Source organism: Schistocerca gregaria, chromosome 5 (genome assembly GCF_023897955.1).
Source record: "Schistocerca gregaria isolate iqSchGreg1 chromosome 5, iqSchGreg1.2, whole genome shotgun sequence".
NCBI lineage: Eukaryota > Metazoa > Arthropoda > Insecta > Orthoptera > Acrididae > Schistocerca > Schistocerca gregaria.
In genome coordinates this window covers 616,235,036-616,255,354 of record NC_064924.1, presented here as the reverse complement: position 1 = coordinate 616,255,354, position 20,319 = coordinate 616,235,036, and the positions used below count along the sequence as shown (strand labels likewise).

The following is a 20,319-nucleotide window of genomic DNA, read 5'->3' as shown; positions in this document are numbered from 1 at the left end:
AGTAGATCGATTAACCAATGAGGAGGTGTTGAATAGGATTGGGGAGAAGAGAAGTTTGTGGCACAACTTGACTAGAAGAAGGGATCGGTTGGTAGGACATGTTCTGAGGCACCAAGGGATCACCAATTTAGTATTGGAGGGCAGCGTGGAGGGTAAAAATCGTAGAGGGAGACCAAAATATGAATACACCATGCATATTCAGAAGGACGTAGGTTGCAGTAGGTACTGCGAGATGAAACAGCTTGACAGGATCGAGTAGCATGGAGAGCTGCATCAAACCAGTCTCAGAACTGAAGACCACAACAATAACAACAACATATTGCACTTAACCTGTGTTACAGACTTCTTCATATGCTGCGTATATATAATTACAAACATATCTAGAAATGGATTACTTATGCCATACTTGACTAAACGCCTAGTTAGAGGTTGATTCCTTTCAGCTGAAGGCTATACTACATCCCTAGTTGACGTCCCGAGCAATAGTGGACGAGAGCCCGCTAGATACTTGTCACAAGCTGTGGAGCGGCTCTAGTCGCGACTCACGGGTCCAGTGATATCTATTGCGGACCGCGGTCGATATCTGCAACCCCTAACAAGTGTGCTATTGAACGTTGATACCACACTACCCATAGATCGTAGTCTTTGGTTCGCCTTTACAACAATATTTTCTATGCGTTCTTTCCAATTTAAGTTGTTCATAACTGTAATTTCTAAGTATTTAATGAATTTACGGCCTTATATTTGATTGATTTACATGTCATCGTAACTTAAAGGATTCTAGCAGTCATATGGGTGACCTCACACTTTTCATTATTTAGGGTTAATTACTAGTTTTCGGACCATACATGTATCTTTTCTAAATGGTCATGCAGTAGGTCTTCATCTTCTGGTGAGTTACTAGAGGATAAAGGACAAATATCCCAAGGCGGCTGCTCAGATTGTCTCCTGAATCGTTAATATAGATAAGGAACAGCAGAGGGCTATGACACTACCTTGGGGATTTTTTTTTTTTTGTATACGTAAAGTTGTATACATAAAACTTTCTTGAAGAGTCCTGTAAATGTGTATTAACGTTAATATCTATTCACACAACATCTAACACTTGCATTGATATACACACTTTCGAAGCGTTACAGAGACTGTAACGACAGTACCAGAAATCGTAAGATGAAAAGGATGTGCAGGCTCCACATGTCGATGAATTATTAAAATGAATCACAAAAATGAATGATAAGCTATATAGCTCTCCGTTAGCCCATAAATGCTAGATGCCTTGACAAAATGAGTACAGAATCAGCAATATCTTTCGTCGCAGGCATTTGACATCGACGTTTCTCTGTGCTTAGTTTTCGTTTGACGCTGCTCATATATTTTTCCATGGTGGAATAAATAAGCATACAAACATCTGGGTTGCATTGGACGAAATTTGCGTGCTCTTTGTCTGAAGTGTGGCCTGTGGCCTGAGACTCCATATATCACTCCTCCTCTAGTTTAACACATTTGCCATTGACTACTGCGCCTAAATTAATTTTCGTCTTACACCCTCCTCAGTCTCACAAAACAGAGCTTCGTTAAAGACCATTTGATCCCGACAGTCGGGCATTTCCCCTTGTCATTGCTGCTTTACAACAGCGTACTTATCTTCGATACTAACATTAAGTCGCGAACAGCGTGGCACTCCTGCAAGCTACGGTAAGGTAGAACGAGTCGACGAGTACGGAGCGACCGCAGCGCCAGTTGTCAGACTCGTCATACGCGGTGAACTACGGCGGAGTACTGATGTAACAGCGGCGCCTTGATTTGTGAAGTATGCAAACCCGCTACGTGATATTCACACTCACTCCGTTCCTGATCTCTGGTATGGGGCACTTACAAAAAATGGGTCTGAGCTCTATGGGGCTCAACATCTTAGGTCATAAGTCCCCTAGAACTTTGAACTACTTAAACGTAACTAACCTAAGGACATCACACACACCCATGCCCGAGGCAGGATTCGAACCTGCGACCGTAGCAGCCCCGCGGTTCCAGACTGCAGCGCTAGAACCGTACGGCCACCGCGGCCGGCGGGCACTTACAGACACAGCCGTACACACAGCTACTAGGCACGACAAAACAGGGCGCGTTAGCCCTCTAACGTGGCGTCCGGCCTGCCCTTTGTGCGAGGGCAGGGTGGCCGCAGTGCAAGCCGGCTCATCTATCTTCGGCGATCGCTCGCTGTTGACGAGATGAGGCACGAAAACAGCGGGAAAAGCCCAAGGGACGACGTTTTCACTCACCGAGGTGGAGGGGGAGAAGCCAGAGATAGTGGTGGTAGAAGGCGGCCGGTGGGGAAGGGGTGGAGGGGCGACGAGGATTTGAGGGAGGAGATGCCGGGCGTGGAAATGCCTCATTTCCTCTTCAGGGTCCTTCCAGGAAGAATGAGCCCGGCGATGGAAAAACGATGCCAGCGGCGGCGGGGTGTGGGGGTAATTTTGCGACAAGTGTGCGTCCGCGCAGGTCCGGCGCCTCGCGGCCGGCGTGCAGACTAGCATTGTGGAGGGATGTGGGCGCTCGCATTACCGTGATGTACGTCACCGCTAATGACGGCCGGGGCTTTGCCTGAGCGCGTGATGTGCTGCGCCGGCGTCTGGCGTCTTGAGGAGGGTCGCAGGCTGCCGAAAGGCGAGAGTCACCAACACCGGCGTCCAAACAAGGCACAAACTGCACTTGTCGCAGCGGGATTTTGTGGTAGTGCATCTACAATGCTGTCTTTAAGTACAAGTATCATTTCACATTTAGTAGTGTTGCATACCGCACCTAGGCTTACTGTCACAACTACTATCATGTGGGGTACCAAGTAACATTGGTGACTAGACAAGATTTTTTGACAGTGAGGGCACAGCATGTCATTTTGGATGGAGAGACATCGTCAGATGTAGAAGTAACATCGATTGTCGGAACTCTTGCAATTCATGCTATATATTAATGTCTTTGCGGACAGTATCAATGGCAAACTCACACTTTTTGAAGATGATACAGTTGTGTGTAATGAACTACTGTCTGAAAGCAGTTGCTTAAATATTCAATCAGATATTGATGATATTTCAAAACAGTGAAAAGACTGGCAACATGCCTTCAGTGTTCAGAAATAAAAAATTATGCACTTTACAAAACGATAAAATTAGCGCCCTATAACTATAATATCAATGAGACACAGTTGGAATATGCAAATAACATAAATACCTGGCGTCAACACTTCATAGGGATGTGAAGTGGAAAGATCACATAGGCTCGGTCTGGGGTAAAGCAGGTTTATTGCTATAATATTGCGAAAGTGCAACCTCTCTACAAAGGAGATTGCCTACAATTTACTGTTGCGACACTGTCTACAATACTGCTCTACATCAAACATGAGTAAGAGGGGATATTGAACACATACGAGAACGGCAGCACGAATGATCGCAGTGCGATACTGTCACAGAGCTGCTGAAGAAACTGAAGTGGCAGGCTCTTGAAGATATATGTATACAACCAGAGAAAGGTTGCTTACAAGGTTTCGAGAAACGACTTTATATGATGATTCTAGGAGTGTACTAGAACAGGTATCGTGACTGCAAGACTGGAATAGACATGTTGTTGGTGGCAAATGTGATATGTTTCGAGATTGCTCATGGGAAAACGAATTTTTTATCGGTTAGTGGTAGACCCGATTTTTAAGAATTTTTGTAATCTCATTTTAACGTCGGCAAATACGCCGAGTACCAGTCAAAATCGCGTTAATGTGTACTTCTACGTGGTTACTGGATTCCGTTATACGGCTTCGGAGAGTGAGTTACAGATGGTGTCCCAAGCTAAGGCGACTGCGCAACAAGAGTGTTGCATTGTCAGAAGAGAGTGTATGTCCCCGGTTCACTGGCGGTAAAGTTTTGTTGCGGTGCGGATAACAGGTGCATCACAGCGAGTGATCGAACTTACGCGGCAACAAGACACGAACTCCAAAGTTGAAGTACGTGGGACAGTACGATTATTGTGGGCAAAACTTCTAAACTGCACGCACACACACTGTTAAATTCTGTAGTTGTATGCACAAAATGCAGTATCGCCTCCAGTGGCAGTGAAATGGTGCCAACAATTTGGCCAAGGCCGTATAGACGTGGACAGTTTCCATCTTCTCGGCAAGCTGAAAGAACATCTAGTATGAAAGAGATTTTCCATCGATGACGACGTTCAGAGAACGGTTCTCGAACGGCTCCGTGACCGAAGAGCTAATTTCTAATTTCGAGGAACTGAACAATTGGTGGATTGCTCCAACCGTTGTTTAAAGATACTTGGTGAAGGTAGAAAATTAGTTCATACATCTGTGCGACTTCTGAGTATAGTATAGTATTCAGTGAAGGTCCCCTCGTGTAATTATGATCGGCATCATCAGATTAATTTCAAGTCCTCATGAGGAACCAGTACGCAGAGCCAGTGTGTAACTACGAAGATAATTCCGCCACTTTGATTTGTCAGTTAGGATGACTTACAAGTTAAACTGTTTCACTCGACTACTTTTTGTCAGTTACTACGAAGTGTGACCTCTCTGACAAGAAATCACGAATCCAGTCGCATAACGCAGATGGTATTCCGTAAGCACGTAATTTCATTACAATCCGCTTGTGAGGTATGTGGTCAAAAGCCTTCTGGAAATCTAACAATACGGAATCGATTTGAAACTCCTTGTGAACAGCATTCAAAATTTCCTTCGATTAAAGAGGTAGCTGTGTTTCACGAGAACGAAGTTTTTTAAATCCGTGTTGCGTGTGTGTCAATAGACCGTTCTCTGTGTGTGTGATATCTTATGGGGCTTAACTACAGTCAGCAATCCCTAAGCTTACACACTACTTAACCTAAATTATCTTAAGGACAAATACAAACACCCATGCCCGTGGGAGGACTCGAACCTCCGCCGGGGCGAGCCGCAGAGTTAGACCGTTCTCTTCGAGGTAATTCGTAAAGTTCGAACAAAATATATGTTCCAAAATACTGCTGCATATCGAAGTTATCGATATGGGCCTGTAATTTAGAGGATTGCTCCTACTGCCTTCCTTCGATACTGTAGGGACCGATGCAATTTTCCAATCTCTTCAGAATTTCTGCCAGGTTTCGGGACAAAGTTTCGTTGTGGCAACTGTTATACGCATCTTGCAATGAAGTCCTCGCTAAATTTCGACTTTCTGTACACAATCGCAAATCTTGGGAATTTTGCGTTCGTTTCAATTTGTCATCCTTTTTTCGTTTTTCCTGCAGCACTGTTATGACCCGTGTACTATGAGGTATCAGTTCCGTCTTTTGTCAATTCATTTGGTATAAATGTGTCAACCCTCCCATGAACCATGAACCTTGCTGTTAGAGGAAGGCTTGCGTGGCTTCCGGATACAGATAGTCGTTCCGGAGGTTCAGCCACAACGGAGGGCTGTCTGTTGAGAGGCCATACAGACGTGCGGTTCCTGAAGACGGACACCAGCCTTTTGTTGCAGAGGCAACAGTCTGGATGACTGACTGATCTGGCGTTGTAACGTTAACCAAAACGGCCTTGCTGTGCTGGTACTGTGAACGGCTGAAAGCAAGGCGAAACTACAGTCGTAATTTCTCCTGAGTGCATACAGCTTTACTGTATAATTAAATCATGATAGCGTCTTCTGGGCTAAAATATTCCGAAGGTAAAATAGTCCCCCATTCGGATCTCCGAGTGGGTACTATTCAGGAAGACATCGTTATCAGGATAAAGAAAACAGGCGTGAAACGCCAGATCCCTTAATAGGTCAGATACGTTAGAAAATTTAAAAAGGTAAATGGATAGCTTAAAAGTAGATATTCCGAATTAGTGATGTTCGGTGGTAGGAGGAACAGAATTCTGATCAGTTGAATACAGGGTCATAAATACAAAAGCAAATACGGGTAATGCAGATGTACGTTTAATAATGAATAAAAATAGGAGCACGGGTAAGCTACTACGAATAGCAGTGAACGCATTTTTGTGGCCAAGATAGATACGATGCCCAACCCTACCAAGGGAGTACAAGTTTATATGTCAACTAGCAAAGCAGATGACGAAGACATTGAAGAAATGTATGATGAGATAACAGAAATTATTTAGATAATTAAGGGAGCCGAAAATTTAATAGTCATGGGGGAGTGGAATTTTATAGTAGGAAAAGGAAGAGAAGGAAAAGTAGTAGGTGAATATGCAATGGGGGTAAGGAATGACAGAGGAAGCCGCCTGCTAGAATTCTGCACAGAACAAAGCTTAATGATAGCTAACACTTGGTTTAAGAATCATAAAAGAAGGTTGTATACGTGGAAGAGACCTGGAGACACTCGACGGTTTCAGATAGATTACAAGATGGTAAGACAGAGACTTAGGAACCAGGTTTTAATTTGTAAGATATTTCAAGGGGCAGATGTGGACTCTGACCACAATCTACTGGTAATGAACTGTTGATTGAAACTGAAGAAAGTGAATAAAGCAGGTAATTTTATGAGACGAGATCTGGATAAACTGTAAGAAAGAGAGGCTGTAGGGAGTTTCAGAGAGAGTATTAGGAAACAATTGACAAGACCGTGGGAAAGAAGTATAGTTAAAGAATAATGGGTAGCTTTGAGAGATAAATAGTAAAGGCAGCAGAGTATCAAGTAGGTAAAAAGACGAGGGCTAGTAGAAATTCTTGGGTAACAGAAAATGTAATGAATTTAACAGATGAAAGGAGAAAATATAAAAATGTAGTAAATGAAGCAGATAAAAAAGAATACAAACGTATCAAAAATGAGATCGACAGCAAGCCCAAAATGGCTAAGCGGGGATGGCTACAGGACAAATGTAAGGATGTTGAGGCATACATCGCTAGTGGTAAGATAGATACTGCCTATAGGAAAATTAAAGAGACCTTTGGAGAAAAGAGAGCCACTTGTATAAATATCAAGAGCTCAGATGGAAAACAAGTTCTAAGCAAAGAAGGGAAGGCAAAAAGGTGGAAGGGCTATATAGGGGGTCTATACAAGAGCGATCTAGTTGAGGGCAATGTTATGGAAATGGAAAAGGACGTAAATGAAGATGAAGTGGGAGATATACTGCGTGAAGAGTCTGACAGAGCACTGAAAGACATAAGTCGAAACAAGTCCCTGGGTGTAGACAACATTCCATTAGAGGTACTGACAGTCCTGAGAGAGCCAGCCCTGTCAAAACTCTACCATCTGGTGAGGAAGGTGTATGAGACAGGCGAATTACCCTTAGACTTCAAGAAGAATATAATAATTCCAATCCCAAACAAAGCAAGTGTTGAAGGTGTGAAAATTACCGAACTATCAGTTTAATAAATTACGTCTGCAAAATACTAAAACTAAGTCTTTACAGACGAATGGAAAAATTGGTAGAGGCCGACTTCGGGGAAGATCAGTTCGACTCCGTAGAAATGTTGGAACACGTGAGGCAATACTGACCCTATGACTTACCTTGGAAGATAGATTAAGGAAATGCAAACCTACATTTCTAGACTTAGAGAAAGCTTTTGTCCGTGTTGACTGGAATATTCTCTTTCAAATTCTGAAGGTGGCAGGGGTAAAATACACGCAGCCAAAGGCTAGTTACAATTTGTACCAAAACAGATGGCAGCTATAAGGGTCGAGGGCCACGAAAGGGAAGCAGTGGTTAGAGAAGGGAGTGAGACAGGGCTGGATGTTATTCAAATGTTCAAAATGTACAGATGTGTTTGAATTCCTAATGGACCAAACTGCGAAGGTCATCTGTCCCTAGACTTACACACTACTTAAACTAACTTATGCTAATAAGCACACACACACACACACACACACACACACACACACACACACACACACACACACACACACCAACACACCCATGTCCGAGGGAGGTCTCGAACCTCCGGCGGGAGGAGCCGCGCAGTCCTTGAAATGACGCCTCAAACCGCACGGCCACTCCGTGCGGCCAAATGTTATTCAGTCTGTATATTGAGTAAGCAGTAAAGGAAACAAAAGGAAAAAAAACTGGAGTAAGAATTAAAATCCATGGAAAAGTAAAAAGAACTTCGAGGTTTGCCGAAGACATTGTAATTCTGTCGGAGACACCAAAGGACCAGGAAGAGTACTTGAACGTAATGGGCAGTGTTTTGAAAGGAGGGCGTAACATGAACATCAACAAAAGCAAAATGAGGTAATTGAATTTAGTCGAATTAAATCAGGTGATGTTTCGTGAATTAGATTAGAAAATGAGACTCTTATAGTAGTAGATGAATTTTGTTACTTGAGGAGCAAGATAACTGATGATGGTCGAAGTAGAGAGGATATAAAATGTAGACTGGTGATGGCAAAGAAAGCGTTTCTGATGAAGAGAAATTTGTTAACATTGAGTACATGATGATGATGATTGGTTTGTGGGGCGCTCAACTGCTTGGCTATCAGCGCCCTCACAAATTCCCAACCTTTTTTCTGTTCAATCTCGCCACTTTCATGAATGATGATGAAATAATGAGGACAACACAAACACCCAGTTACCTCGAGGCAAGTAAAAATCCCTCAGCCCGCCGGAAATCGAACCCGGGACCCCGTCCTCGGGAAGCGAGAACGCGACCGCGAGACCACGAGCTGCGGACAATATCGAGAATAGATTTAAGTGTCAGAAAGTCTTTCTGAAAGTATTTGTGTGGAGTGTAGCCACGTATGGAAGTGAAGCATGGACGATAAATAGTTCTAGGCAAGAAGAGATTAGACGATTTCGAAATGTGGTGCTACAGAAGAATGCTGAAGATTATATGGGGGGATCATGTGACTAATGAGGAAGTAGTGAACAGAATTGGGGAGAAGAGGAATTTGTTGCACAACTTGACTAGAAGAAGGGATCGGTTGGTAGGACACGTTCTGAGGCGTCAAGGGATCATCATTTTAGTATTTGAGGGATGGGCAGAGGGTAAAAATTGTAGAGGGAGACCAAGGCATAAATTCACAAAGTATATTAAAAAGGTTGGAGATTGCAGTAATTACTAGGAAGGTGAAGAAGCTTGTACAGGATAGAGTAGCATTGCGTACTGCATCAAACCAGTTTCTGGACTGAAGAACACAAGAACAACAAATGTGTCAACTGCTATCGATACTATTTCTTTGAATTCAAGCCATAACTGGTGTACACATACGCTGTTAATATGTAAGGAGTGGAGACTGCCTTTCAGGAAGGTGTCAAGCGAATTTTTGTCTGATTTTTAATTAATATATTTTTCGTGGTTTTTGATTTGGGGGTTACGGTATTTAGTCTCCTATGACAACTCTGTGTCCACTAATCCCTGTAACCGGTTTGATGTTCGTTATCAGCTCAGGACTATTTGCTGCGAAGAGGTGAAGTGTGTATTTTCAAATACGTGATACAGTCCTTTACAGAGTGACATGTAAGAAACTACAGGCAGTTCTTTAAGTTGAATGGCTTTTCCTGTATTCAAACGATTACAGTTGCTTTTCAGTTTCGCGGTCTCTTACCTCTATCGCTGTCATTCCAGTGTTAGTGCGAGGGTCGAAAATAGTACAGAATTTAAGTGTAATGTTGTCGGAAGAAAATTCTGTGGTTACCCTGTACTGTGGTATCCTCGTTCTTTGTATCAGTGTGGTAAACAGCGTCCAAGTCGAGTACTTTGGCCAGAAACTAACGAAAAATCTAAAATATGTAATAACTTTTTCGGTTTCTTCTTAAAGTGTGTATACGATTCTAATTTTGAGTTCACTAGACACTTATTGCGTTATTAAATTATGTTCAAGTAATTCTACGGCATCCTCGTCAGTTCTGGTGCTGACAGACTTCTTAGTTTTAGCTTTACAGCCATACCCAGTTTTACCTTTTTTCCACGTGAAAGAGAATGGAGCAACGGAGTGGGTGGCTGGGGTTAACACCAAAAATGGTGGCCATTTTCAATAGTTCATTAATCTCACAAATATCATGTTTAACACATGCCGTGGTGTAAGTCTAGTGAAGCTCTTACAGTAATTATAAACAAGAAAAATAAATTAAGTTTGTAAATCTACAAAACTTGTCATCTCCGATAAATATTTTTGAATAAATAATTTGGACGATATACCATGTTCCCTGCTTACATCAACCAAGTAAGCAACACCTAAGAAACCATCCTCGATTTACTGGTTTGAACAAATCGGATTGCTACTAAAAGCACTAGAGCCAAGATTCTTGTACAAATGGTTACTCAGCAATTCTGCACATAGAAAGGTATTCGAAGCTGTATTAGTTAAACCAATGAGTAGGTGATCACATTTTATGTTCAGCGCGATATCTCACACTACATTCCTGGCGTGACCTATTACTTTCAAAGGCAGAAATAAAGTACAGCGTCCTAGGGAGAAGTAGTACGCACAGAGAGCTACAACTGTGCATCGATGTCGAAGAGCAAAACCGCATTATATTGTTTACATTTCCACTTGCTCACCAAAACATCCGCGCCATCAACCTCATCAGACAAATACAGACTTTTACCCTCCGGAAAAAAGGTATATACTGACTAGAAATACAGATATATACCAGAAATTTAGCATTTTTGGCTGTTGCTTCCTGCCCAATTACTCAACTGTTGCACAGGTCCTAGCACAACATTTGTTGTTGCTGGTGGACCCACACTGCACTGGCTTCTAATACAGAACCCCATCTCGTGCTGTCGTAAGCAATGAGTTACCTCACCATCACTGGCTGCATCGCAGTACGGCCATTACGACGCAGTTGTTTTGCACCGAGCTGGAGCTTAAATGCCGGAAGATCCGACACAGCCCAACCCAGATTTACAGTTAAGCAAATCGGTTGAGTTCTTGTTGTATTTCTTCAAAGACTAGTCTACTTGTAATCAGAGGGCAGTGTTCGACACATATCATAAGGCTGTTACTACCGTGTGCACCTCTAAATCTAGTCTGAGCTATATTTCTCCCTAATTGTCTCTTTAAGAGTCTAATTAAAGAAGAGCGTATTCTTCTATGTTAATGTTTTACTTGTTATTGTACAGTATACGGAAACTGTATTAGTGGGTGGTTAGCTTGCATAGATGCCGTGTGGACTGTAATAAATACAGTATATAACACTGTCAGTGCTGTGCAACAAGTGGATAGTGAATCCATGTAGACACTGGATAGTGAAATCTTCTTTTGTTTCTTCCCTTCCTTTTCGGTCTGTGTCACTTTTTACATCCCTGTTTTCTTTAGCTTTGCAAACTGTTGTTTACTTTTCTTAACGTAGCAATGTGGTAGCAAGAAAGAAATGAACCAGCCAGTTGGCTGTTATCGGTCACTGTTTAGTAAACTTATTGTTTTATTCGATATCAGTAACAGTCACGGTAAAGCCTAACCTAAAGTGTTCGCATATTCGGCTTAGTGGGCTACCGTCATAGAAAACTGCAAACAAAATTTGTACTGGGCCAGTCGTGTCTGCATGATCCTTCGCCATTAACTGAAACGAGTTTTGCAAATAACGGAGCTTCAAAACCCACTGCCGGATACAGGTAGAACAATTAATGGTAAGCTGATACTTAGCTTATCCGATTTTTCCATTTCTACTTTAATGTTAATAAAGAAGCGCATACAGGACTGTGCAAAAGTGTTCAAACTGGCGTGACCTGTTCGAATGGACTTTTCGATATGTATGGCTATTATAAAGTGAACGATAGAAAGATGTATGCATAAAATGCTATCAAGTGCCGTAATAACATATATGTAGTATTTGATTTGTATGAGGAATGAAACTGATGAATAGGGTAGTCTTGAACAAAGTATAAGTCTTATCCATGTGACTTTCAGTGACCAGTGAACCAAAAACTCTTGTTTATCTACAAAATTGTAAGCATGGGTTCCACACATCTCTGTCGCGATTTGTGTAAAATTCTTGACAGATTACGACAGAAAACAGTTGTATGAGCAGCAAGAGTAGAGGTGAAAAATGGATGGGGGGACACTCAAAGGCATTCAGCGTAATTTGAAATTTATTGAATTTAAATTCGTGTATGTTTCAATTTCCCAGTGGTTTGTAGCTTTGATTACGACCTCGAAGCGGCAGCCCACGTTTTACTGCCAATCCACACGCCGCACACTGCGTGTGGGTACGTGTATGTGTGTGTGTGTGTGTGTGTGTGTGTGTGTGTTGTGTGTGTCAGCGCTCGCTTTATGGGGTGAGAGGCGAAGCCTTTGGTGTCGGGCATGATTGTAATGACGCCGGCGGAAAGTGGGGGCGTTTGCGGCGCCTCCGCTTATTGCCTGGACACTGTAATTAACCGCCCCCACCTCTGCCGGCCTCCACACCCCCTGCGCCCCGACTACAATCACACCGCCGACCACAGCTCTGCATGCACGCCAGCTCTCACACATGCCATCCCCGCTCCCACCCAACCTTACTTATACTGTTGCCTCACCCCCCTCTTTCCTATAATCTCTCTCGCCTTTCCTTTCCCTCCCTCTCTTCCTCCCTCCCTCTCTCTCCCCCTCTCTCTCTGTCTCTCTTTTTCTACCTCTCGCTGTACATACATAGCCGGCCGGAGTGGCCGTGCGGTCTAGGCGCTACAGTCTGGAACCACGCGACCGCTACGGTCGCAGGTTGGAATCCTGCCTCGGGCATGGATGTGTGTGATGTCCTTAGGTTAGTTAGGTTTAAGTAGTTCTAAGTTCTAAGGGACTTATAATCTCAGGAGTTAAGTCCCATAGTGCTCAGAGCCGTGTGAACCATTTTTTGTACGTACATATTGTTCTTATAAGTACAGATACAAATACAAATGACGACAAGCAAGGTTACTGGAGATTCGTGCCTCTGTGAAAACATGTAAGCGCAAAGCACACAACAAATATCAGTGCCATACATTACCAAAACAATTGGCAGAGATCTCGAGAAAATTCTGGTCGCTGAGTAAATCTAAGTCCCTTGTTTTACCAATTTGGCGTGGCAGTTGAAGATAGCAAAACGAAAGCCGAAGGCTTAAATTTGGCATTCAAGAAATCGTTCGGGCGGGACAATCTTACAATGATACCGTCATTCGACCGTTAGCCAGACTACCGTATGGCCGACAAAGTAATTAGCATTCTTCGCCTATGGAGGAGCAACTGAAAGATTTGAAGTCAGATATGTCGCTTGGTCCGGATACAACCCCAGTTCAATTTTACAATCTCCCCTTAGAAAAATTTATAAATGACTGTGCTGATAAGCCTATAATCCCTACAAAAGAATGGCCTTGACTAACAATAACCTATACCTTCCATACTGGTGGCGGCTCACCTCCAACTGCGCAACGCTACGCACTGTTCACATCCCACAGCCCAACACTACAATAGCGAATATTCCAACAATGCCAACCAGCCACAGACTGTACACAGCACAGCCAGTGATTTTCATACAGAGCGCAACGTGATGTTACCAACACAAAAACGTAAACAGCCTACTTACACAACGAGTACTCTACGGTATTCAACCCCTTTCTAGCTTGTCTTTATCGCGAATATCTCGCCCAGTGCGAACTCCGAAACGACTAGAAGAAGCACAGGTTGTTCCTGTATATAAGAAAGGTAAAAAACGGGCCTTCAAAATTACGTACCAATATCACTAACTTCGGTTCGCTGCAGAGTCCTTGCACATATTCGCTGTTCGAACAATAAATTTTACTGAGATGGAGAAGATTATGTCCACCAGTCAGCACTGTTTTACAAATCATCGGTGGTGTGAAGCTCGGCTTGCCCTTTTCTCATATGATATACTGCGAACTGTGGATGAAGGGCAACAGGCAGATTCCATACTTCTAAATACCTGACACGGTGCAGACTTTTAACGAAAGTATGAACATTTGGAATAGGTTCACGGATATGCGAGTGGCGCGAAGACGTTTTAAGTTGTTGAACCCAATATATTGTTCTCAACGGCGAGCGTTCATCACAGACAAGTGCATCGTCAGAAGTGCCTCAAGGAAGTTTTGGTGACCCGCTGTCGTTCTCCATATGCATAAACAATGTGCGGTTGTTTGCTGATGTTGCTATTGTGCACGTGAAGGTGTCGAATTTGAGTGACTGTAGGAAGACACAAGATGACTTGTATAAAATTTATAGTCAGTGCGATGAATGGCAACTGGCTCTAAATGTGAAATATATAAGTTAACACGGATGGGTAGGAAAAACAAAACTGTAATGTTTGGACATAGCATTAGTGGTGTCCTGGTTGACACAGTCACATCGTTTAAATACACTCCTGGAAATTGAAATAAGAACACCGTGAATTCATTGTCCCAGGAAGGGGAAACTTTATTGACACATTCCTGGGGTCAGATACATCACATGATCACACTGACAGAACCACAGGCACATAGACACAGGCAACAGATCATGCACAATGTCGGCACTAGTGCAGTGTATATCCACCTTTCGCAGCAATGCAGGCTGCTATTCACCCATGAAGACGATCGTAGAGATGCTGGATGTAGTCCTGTGGAACGGCTTGCCATGCCATTTCCACCTGGCGCCTCAGTTGGACCAGCGTTCGTGCTGGACGTGCAGACCGCGTGAGACGACGCTTCATCCAGTCCCAAACATGCTCAATGGGGGACAGATCCGGAGATTTTGCTGGCCAGGGTAGTTGACTTACACCTTCTAGAGAACGTTGGGTGGCACAGGATACATGCGGACGTGCATTGTCCTGTTGGAACAGCAAGTTCCCTTGCCGGTCTAGGAATGGTAGAACGATGGGTTCGATGACGGTTTGGATGTACCGTGCACTATTCAGTGTCCCCTCGACGATCACCAGAGGTGTACGGCCAGTGTAGGAGATCGCTCCCCACACCATGATGCCGGGTGTTGACCCTGTGTGCCTCGGTCGTATGCAGTCCTGATTGTGGCGCTCACATGCACGGCGCCAAACACGCATACGACCATCATTGGCACCAAAGCAGAAGCGACTCTTATCGCTGAAGACGACACGTCTCCATTCGTGCCTCCATTCACGCCTGTCGCGACACCACTGGAGGCGGGCTGCACTATGTTGGGGCGTGAGTGGAAGACGGCCTAACGGTGTGCGGGACTGTAGCCCAACTTCATGGAGACGGTTGCGAATGGTCCTCGCCGATACCCCAGGAGCAACAGTGTCCCTAATTTGCTGGGAAGTGGCGGTGCGGTCCCCTACGGCACTGCGTAGGATCCTACTGTCTTGGCGTGTATCCGTGCGTCGCTGCGGTCCGGTCCCAGGTCGACGGGCACGTGCACCTTCCGCCGACCACTGGCGACAACATCGATGTACTGTGGAGACCTCACGCCCCACGTGTTGAGCAATTCGGCGGTACGTGCTCCCGGCCTCCCGCATGCCCACTATACGCCCTCGCTCAAAGTCCGTCAACTGCACATACGGTTCACGTCCACGCTGTCGCGGCATGCTACCAGTGTTAAAGACTGCGATGGAGCTCCGTATGCCACGGCAAACTGGCTGACACTGACGGCGGCGGTGCACAAATGCTGCGCAGCTAGCGCCATTCGACGGCCAACACCGCGGTTCCTGTTGTGTCCGCTGTGCCGTGCGTGTGATCATTGCTTGCACAGCCCTCTCGCAGTGTCCGGAGCATGTATGGTGGGTCTGACACACCGGTGTCAATATGTTCTTTTTTCCATTTCCAGGAGTGTATCTGGGCGTAACGTTGCAAAGCGATATGAAATGGAAGGAGCGTGTGAGGACTGTGTCTCATATGTAAAGAAGACCGCATGTAGGGTGCTGGTCCGACCTTTTTTTTTCAATACTGCTCGAGTGTGTGGGATCCGTAGCAGGTCGGATTCAAGGAAGACATCGAAGCAGTTCAGAGGCGGGCTGCTAGATTTGTTCCGGTATGTATTTACAACTCGTAAGCGTTACAGAAGTGCTTTGGCAATTCAAATGTGAATCCCTGGAAAAGGAAGGCGACGTTCTATTAGAGGAAAACTATTGAGAAATTTTAGAAAATTGAACATCCATTTCACAAAACAAACAAATGTAAGTACATTACTGAACCATAAGAGGAGCGAAGTGCATAACAGTGAGAGACAGGGTTATAAACTAACTGTGTGTAATATTTGGCTCTTAGAGTCTTTTGGTGTGTAAATAGCTCTGTACATATCACCAGAAGCCACCAGCTGGCGTCTATAGGAGCCACAAGGCATATGTTTTTTTCTCTAGAATCATATTGTTCTGCATTGGGATCAAAGCATAAATTACTATGGAAAAAACGCCAACTGGCTAATTTTCGAATTTTGATCACTTAACTTTTCTACTCGACATACTCAAACGTAGCGAAATATCTCGAACAGAATTATCTCCTCCATGCCAATCAACATGGATTCCGAATACATCGCTAATGCGAAACCAAAACCAAGCTTTCACACATGTCCTGAAAGGCATGGATACAGGGAGTCAGGTACACACAATTTTTCTTTACTTAAAAAAACATTTACGTCAGCACCATATCAATGCTTGTTGATGAAAAAGAAAATATGGCTCAAATGGGTTTGAGCACTATGTGACTAATTAAATCTAACTAACCTAAGCACATCACACACATCCATGCCCGAGGCAGGATTCAAAACTGCGACCGTAGCGGTCGCTCGGTTCCATATTGTAGCGCCTAGAATCGCACGGCCACTCTGGCCGTCGTTGATGAAAATACGATAATATGGTTTATCAAACAATATTTGTGACGTGATTTAGGATTTATTAGTAGGGAAGACACAGCATGTTTTCTAGGACGGACAATTAGTGATAGATGCAGAGGTAACTTCATGTGTGTTCCAAGAAAATATGTCTGGAATCTTATTACACTTGTTAGATGTTACATCTACATCTACACGACTACTCTGCAATTCACATTTAAGTGCTTGGCAGAGGGCTCGTCGAACCACACTCATACTATCTCTCTACCATTCCACTCCCCAACAGCACGCGGGAAAAACGAACACCTAAACCTTTCTGTTCGAGCTCTGATTTCTCGTATTTTATTTTCATGATCATTCCTACCTATGTAGGTTAGGCTCAACAAAACATTTTCGCATTCGGAAGAGAAAGTTGGTGACTGAAATTTCGTAAAAAGATCTCGCCGCGACGAAAAACGTCTTTGCTGTAATGTCTTCCATCCCAATTCGCGTATCATATCTGCCACACTCTCTCCCCTATTACGTGATAATACAAAACGAGCTGCCATTTTTTGTACCCTTTCAATGTCCTCCGTCAATCCCACCTGGTAAGGATTCCACACCGCGCAGCAATATTCTAACAGAGGAAGAACGAGTGTACTGTAAGTTGTCTCTTTAGTGGACTTGTTGCATCTTCTAAGTGTCCTGCCAATGAAACGCAACCTTTGGCTCGCCTTCCCCACAATATTATATATGTGGTCTTTCCAACTGAAGTTGTTCGTAATTTTAACACCCAGGTACTTAGTTGAATTGACAACCTTGAGAATTGTACTATTTATCGAGTAATCGAATTGCAACGAATTTCTTTTGGAACTCATGTGGATCACCTCACACTTTTCGTTATTTAGCGTCAACTGCCACCTGACACACCATACAGCAATCTTTTCTAAATCGCTTTGCAACTGATACTGGTCTTCGGATGACCTTACTAGACGGTTAATTACAGCATCATCTGCGAACAACCTAAGAGAACTGCTCAGATTGTCACCCAGGTCACTTATATAGATTAGGAACAGCAGAGGTCCCACGACGCTTCCCAGGGAAACACCTGATATCACTTCAGTTTTACTCGATCATTTGCCGTCTATTACGACGAACTGTTACCTTCCCGAAAGGAAATCACAAATCCAGTCGCACAACTGAGACGATACCCCATAGGCCCGCAGCTTGATTAGAAGTCGCTTGTGAGGAACGATGTCAAAAGCTTTCCGGAAATCTAGAAATACGGAATCAACTTGAGATCCCCTGGCGATAGCGGCCATTACCTCGTACGAATAAAGAGCTAGCTGCGTTGCACAAGAACGATGTTTTCTGAAACCATGCTGATTACATATCAATAGATCGTTTCCTTCGAGGTGATTCATAATGTTTGAATACAGTATATGCTCCAAACCCCTACTGCAAACCGACGTCAGTGATATAGGTCTGTAGTTAGATGGATTACTCCTACTGCCCTTCTTAAACACTGGTGCGACCTGCGCAATTTTCCAATCTGTAGGTACAGATGTATCGGTGAGCGAGCGGTTGTATATGAGTGCTAAGTAGGGAGCTATTGTATCAGCGTAATCTGAAAGGAACCTAATCGGTATACAATCTGGACCTGAAGACTTGCCCGTATCAAGCGATTTGAGTTGATTCGCAACCCCTAAGGTATCTACTTCTAAGAAACCCATGCTAGCAGCTGTTCGTGTTTCAAATTCTGGAATTTTCCATTCGTCTTCCTTGGTGAAGGAATTTCGGAAAACTGCGTTCAATAATTCCGCTTTAGCGGCACAGTCGTCAGTAACAGTACTATCGGCACTGCGCAGCATGTTAGAGGTCTGGGAAACGAAATGGATAGTAACCTCAGAGGATTTCCAGCTGACATCATTTTCTGTAGTAGTGTTTGCAAAAATGTTGCAGAAACATTCAGTCAGATCTTGAGAAACTTTCGAAATGGTGTAAAGATTGATACGTTCCCTTTAAATATTCAAAAGTGTGAAACTGTACACTGCGCAAAACGAAAAGAAACAGTATCCTATGACTACAAACAACTGAATGAAACAACTTGTTGAGATGTATATTGGAACTATCACATAGGCTAAATCGCAGGTAAAGCTGGTGGAAGACTTCTGTTCATTGGGAGGAGAGTAAGAAAATGAAACCAGTCTACAGGAGAAACTGCTTTTAGAGCACCAGTGTGACCGGCCTCTACACATTTGTAGAGGATATTGATCTTAGGCGTCGTTTAAGAAGGCACTGTTTGATATTCCATCCCCAAGGGAATGAAATTTGGGTAGTTCCTTTTTTCTAAAATATTTCGCTTTTTATAAATTTTGAAGCATTTGGTTTCTCGATTACAAATAAAACAATACATGTTTAAGCGTTTTTGGAAATTCAACCCTTAAAGGGGTTACATAGGACATGAAACGTTTTATTGAAATATTTTATTATGAATGCATTTTAAAGCTAAATCTAGGAATACTTGAATTTGGCTTTGTGGTTGAAAACAAAGTTAAACGTGTTTCCGTATTTTAGGAAACTTAACCACCTCTAAAAGATTAAAAGAAGTGATGAAAGGTTTTATGGAATTGTTTAATAATGAAAGAATTTTCTAACTAAATGCATAAAAATTTGTATTTGGCTTCTCTGTTAGAAAAAAAATATACATGCTTCATAGTTTTTGGCAATGCAAGGTGGTGAAATAGGAAATGAAAATTTCTAAGAACACACTTCGCTACATTAAAAAAAAATTAATCTATGTCTATGCGAGTGAAGCTGCGGGTGATAATCAAGTCTGTGTGTAAAATGGATATATGCAGATGTGTGAGTATGTGCATATATCCATCATCTCCTCTTACACCTCTGGATCGGTTTCAACAATTAGTACACGTATCTCTGGGTTACTGGCAATAACCACCGTGGACGTTAGATCAGATACCTCTTATAGAAGTGGAGATATGGATCAGAAGGGTTTTGCACCCCTGATATGTATATAATCTTTATTCCTCTAGATCGTAAGTTTATAAAATTATATAATCGATGTGTGCTAGCAACAATCTTCAGATTTAAAACAGACATAAAAATATTGTTCACAAAATGTTCTACCTATGCCGGTATGGGCGGAGAGAGAGGGGTGGATAAGATTTTCAGATACGTGGTATACGTATGAAATGGATCGTGGATACATATACCGTGGCGATCAGATGGATCATGGATACATAAACGGCAGTGACAAACATCCCAATAGTCGATACCTTGTAAGGAAAGTTCTCACAGTTAGGAACGCTTCGGATAGCTATCCTTCATTATAGCACCAGTAACGGCTAGGCGTTTCCATGGAAACGTGAAGACAGCAAAAGCAACACTGAGGCGTTTCCAGAGAGACGTTCGCAGATTCACTTCTCCTTAGGTCGTGAAGCGGCGCGTCAGATAGCGGTGCCCTGCAAGCTGCGTCTGTCCCTGTACTCATCTTACGCCACCGCGACAACAGAATTACATCTAAGGTAATAACAAACTGTTAACGTCCGCTTATTTTTTGAATTGTGTGCATTGCGTACTAGTTCCCTCAATATATATGATGTAGTACAGAGGTGCTCATCATTTTGCATAACTCTCTCTGTGAATATTTCTTAATGCTTACGCTGAAGTCTT

At 43.3% G+C, this 20,319-nt stretch overlaps 1 protein-coding gene across 4 annotated transcripts in view; it reads left to right on the top strand.

Annotated features, from left to right (window-relative positions):
• The window catches only part of LOC126272138 (lachesin-like), a 1,905,511-nt gene that overhangs the window by 115,147 nt on the left and 1,770,045 nt on the right, over positions 1-20,319 (top strand). The window lies entirely within an intron of this gene.